Here is a 5,202-nt window from a genome sequence, read left to right as displayed (position 1 = left end):
TCCATAAGGCGAAGCATGACATGCCTACAAAACAGAAGCTTGGTGTAACGATCCAACTTGTCATTTTTAACATTTACGCTCCTTTCAACTATTTGAAGTCTCGGGTAGCTTCATATGATGTATTATGACCAAGTTTCATTTTTTTTGTATTTGACCTCGGATAGGAGTTTTGATGATTTCGTTAGGTCTAGATGGTGATTTTGGACATGGGTGTATGCCAGAAATTTAATTTGGATATTTCTAGGATGTTTTGACGCTGTTTCTTCAAGAAAAAGTGGTATCACATTAGGCAAATGAGCTCCAAATTGAGTTTTGATTAAAGTATTAGATTCGTATAGAAATTATGGAGCCATAGCAAAAAGAATCGTCGAATTCGGACATCGTATGAGAGAGTTATGCCAATTTTCAAGCGGAATAGAAACCATTTCCCATCGCCAGCGCCCAGGGTAGTGTGGGGCGCTATCCCTGGCGCTGGGAATCTTGAGGTTCTGGAACCAGCGCCACAGGCAGCGCCCCACGCTACCCGTGGCGCTCGAAACATTATATACTCATTTCGGGGTTCATTTTTCCACATTTCTCTTGGCCGAACATTGGGGTTTTCCTCCACTCTCTCAAGACCTCCAACTCCCCCCATCTTTAACGGGAGTAATCCCTACTAATTTGGTGTTTTATTACATCAATTCCACATTAAAACTAACTCAATCCTCCATAAAATATATAGATCTTCAAGAAATTTCTTCAAGAACTCAAAGGAGGAGTTTGCAAGATTTCTTCCAAAAGGTAATCCTACACCATTATACTTACATGTATGGATATATTATTGGAATATGAGTATGAATTAAGTATTGGAACATATGGTATGGTGATTGAAAACCATAAGTTCCCAATTTAAATACATAACCATTGTAGAGATTGAAAGGTGATTATTTGATGGAATTTTGTTGGTTGGGTATGGATAGGTGGTCATGTATGTGATGTTGGAAGTTATGAATTGTTTAAAAATGATGGTAGGATAAATTCTTGGTAAATGGTAGTAGTTGGATGATAAATTCTATGGTCAAGAGATGTAGAGATTCATGCCTACTAGGTGTTTGATAAAATGTCTAAATTGCCTAAACTATGGAATTTATTATTAATGTTGTTCCCGTTGGATGTTGTTACTGTAGATTTAAGTTTCTTAGTGTAGTGGATCATTGTAGTATCACTATGGGGCAAATTTCAGGTATGTTGGCTAAACTACTCTCTTAGAATTGAATTCCATGATGTTCCCATAAGTTTCAAGTATGGTTGGCTCAAGTTCCTTATTCCCATGTTCTAAGTTGTTCCCAATAAATTCGATTATCCCGAGTAAGCAAAGTGTCAAAAGATGTATGTATTCAAAATGTGTTCCAATTACTCCTATCACATTATATTATCCTTCGGGAATGTGTCCAAGAATGATATATGTTATGGCTTTGAGTCGTGTTCCAAATGAAAGCTACTATGCCAAATTGTATGAGAAAAACTCGATATGCTTAAGGCTCTTAATTTCTCATATGTGTACCTAAAGTCTTGATTGGAAATGCCTTGTTGTTGATAATCTATAAAGATGCTCAAAAGTGAAAGAAGTGAGTAGAAGATATAAAGTGTGGCCACCGTGCCAAGAATGAAAGCTATAGTTATGGCTAGTGGTGCCAAGGAAATGAGATGATGTGAGAAATATTATGAAATGAGCCTTGCTTTAACTGTTCCAAAATTACTTCAAAGGTAGATTTTCCTAAAAGCTTATGTCCTCAAGTCATGTCCCAATGTGGATGTTTTAACTAATGCAATGCATTGTAAGTATTTTCAATGTGCTTTGCGTTATTACATATTCGTGAGTGGAAATTGTGTATTGCCCTTTTTGGGAAAACGTATTTCAAGAAAAAATGGTGTATTACTTGTTTATTATTTTAACTTGCGCATCGATTGCCAATCATTTTACTCAATTTCTTGGAAAGGAATCTATTATGCTTAAATTTTTCATTTCTAATGAACTTAAAGTTGTGATTTTCGGAATATTATATATGTTGATATTTATGATAATGATCCATGAAAGGAAAGAAATGAAAGTATGAAATATGAAATACAGCTATTTTTCCATGAATTAAGAATCATATGTATGGCCAAGAGAGCCAATGAAATAATGATGTTGTAAGTGGATGAAAATGCCAATGAGGCTATAAATGGTGTGAAAGGCTATGAGGTATATGCACTTGTATTGCTGTTTCCTTTGTATGCATATCAAAAATATTTTTTAGAGTATCGATAGTCACCGAGAAAGGGTAGGTTGAAATAACCTAACCTTGAAACTACACGTGCTAGTGTAGGAGTGGATTGTGATCATTCCCCTTATTTGGGATGGGATTGATATGATAACATTATTCCCCTTAATTGGGATGAGATTATTGATAGAAAAGGATGATGTCGATACACACGGCATTGTGGTGCGATGGTCTAGCCAATCGGGTCGTGATCGGACGCCATGCCGCACAAATGGTAGTGATTGTGCTGAAAATCGTAATTGAAATTGTGATCAAGATTGTGACTGTGCTTGATATCTCGGATAAGACGGCCTAGCCAATCGGGTCGTGATCGGACTCCGTACTAAAAGTATGGTGGTATTGTGAACATTGGTATATCGGTGCTAAAGATCTCCCAACAAAAAATAATATTATCTTCGTATTTTTGAAATTATTATGTTTTAACTAGGAATTTGGATATCATTGATGGTGACTTATTGTTTCTATGATTTTCCCTTTCTTACATTGGCATTCATTTTTGAAAGAGGACAGTTAGCTTTACATACTAGTACTATTCCATATGTACTAACGTCCCTTTTGCCAAGGGCGCTGCATCTTTAATGGATGCAGGTGGTTTATAAGCGGGCAACTTTGGTCCCTATTCAGCAGGTTTTGGCGACCCTACTCTATTTCGGGCCTGATGTCATTTGATGTTGTACTTTGTATTTTGAGGTATAGCAGGGGCCTTGTTGCCGGCACTTCCATATTACTCTTCTGTTGTATTTAGAGGCTCCGTAGATAGGTTGTGGGTGGTGTTTGATGTGGGGAATTGAAATTCAAATGCTGGTATTTAGCAAATATGTTTTTCATTATATCTATAAACATGTAATATTTTAGAAATTATGAAGGAAGCTGCCAATAGAAATTAAATAGGAGTTATTAATGAAATCAATTTAGTGTTTGATTATTGGAGTGCATCTTCTCTTTATTCATGGATGCGTTTGGGTAGAAGGAAATCTAACAGGCTTGCTCGGCCGGGTTCACTCGATTGAGCGCCGGTCGCGCTCCCTGAGTTCGGGGCGTTACAAACTTGGTATCAGAGCCTAGATCTCTCGAAAAGTATTTAGTGCACATTTCGGTCAACTCTCCATCATCTTTCTTTGGCTGAGCGGCATGTATTTCCACGGTGCTCGTTTTTCTAATTATGAAGCGTGAATGTCTCGGAGCCATGTCTAGTAGAGTCCTTATTATCGGTGTGTTGTCGACCACATCTATAATAAGTAGGTTACTTGGACATTTAGGAATTTCACAAGTCTTTGGTACTCCAGATCGTGCGATAGAGTTCAAGATAGGAAGCTAAATTCCTCGTCATGTCTCATTTCCCATATGGGTAACCCATGGGTTCGAGGCATCAAGGAGGGAATGAAAGAACCAGTTGCTAGGGGAAGTGTCCTTGTTCCTATTAATGTTACCGCGCCACCGGATCATGTGGTGAGAGCACCTTAGAAATGAACTAGGATTGTTGGCACCAATAAGCCAGAACGTTTGATATGTAAGAAGCACCACTTAGGTTCATATTGGTTGACTCTTCAAATACGTTATGGTTGTGGAACTAGGGGGCACAAGAAGATCAAATGTCCTAGGTTGGGTACACCCATCCCGGTCTGCCCGATATGCGGGAAGGAATATTTGGCGTCGTGTTGTGTGTATGCTCAGGAGCATGTTAGTGGTGGCAGGCTTGGGAAATTCCAAAGGTCCACACAATAAACCGCTACAGATATTGTTACTTCCGCCATGAAGGCTTGGAGGAAGGATAAGGGGGATGTTTATAATGTATGCAAAAAGGGTAAAAGTCAGGTTAGTGGGGCGAGTCAGCTTAGCGAACCTCATACCCGTTGCGTGAAATGTAAGAGATGTCATTCGACGGTATGTCACTACGGTACCAATATATGTTATGGATGTGGATTCGAGGGGCATCAGTTAAGGTACTGTCCTGTCAACCTAAAGTCATCAAGTAAGTCACTCTTTAGTACATCACTATGAACATGCATAATTTTTCCTTATTGTATATGTACATCCATATTGAAGAGCCTTCATAAACACGGTCTTAACAAGACATTGAATCACAAAATATTGCATGTACTTACTTTCTAAATGAGACACATTATTTGTGAGGCCACTCTATCACAAATTCTCTTATTTACAACCATTTGAGGAATTGAGTTCTATAATGATTTCCTTGGAATGAGTTATAACCCTAGGTTAATACTTCCCACTGCTTCTCTAAATTCTCAACAAAGGGACTCTACCTGATAAATTTCTTACAAAACTTTTTGATTCAAATGGATAACATCTGCTCGCTTATGCTTATGCATGCACCGTCATAAAGTTTACCTATGTGGTATCAAATCCAGTGTATAACGGCCTAGTGTTGAGATCTTTCTTGAGCCACTCTTTTTCTCTCTAGTATATGTGGCTCCTATGGTTTGAACAATCACTTCACTCCTTTGTGAATATTATCATGAATCCTTTTCACTGTCTAGTAACATGAGAGCATATCTCAGCACCTATCATATGTATACCTGTCAATTGAAAGGGGTCACTTGTCCGCATAAAAGTTTCTGGGAAATTTGAGATTTTCACAAATTCATCACAGGAAGATCTTTTTGTTTGCCCATCTCAGTATGACTTTCTTGTCCACTTAGGTCATTCTGCAGTAAGTAGCTCACTTTGTTCCTAGTATTGTAGTTGCCCATGAAGTGGCCTGGTATTGCGGCATGAGAGTTATTATGGTAGAGACATGTCTAGCTCATAGCAAAGTGTTCATTCTCTATAACCAATACATGATTTCACCCCAATGTTAAGATGTCCTAGCTACATGGTTTCGCTCGTGTATGGTTGAAAGTTAAGTAGCCTTACCACGATCTTTCCCTCCCAACCT

The sequence above is a fragment of the Nicotiana tomentosiformis genome, chromosome 12, assembly GCF_000390325.3.
Source record: "Nicotiana tomentosiformis chromosome 12, ASM39032v3, whole genome shotgun sequence".
NCBI lineage: Eukaryota > Viridiplantae > Streptophyta > Magnoliopsida > Solanales > Solanaceae > Nicotiana > Nicotiana tomentosiformis.
Note: the sequence above shows the minus strand (reverse complement) of the source record.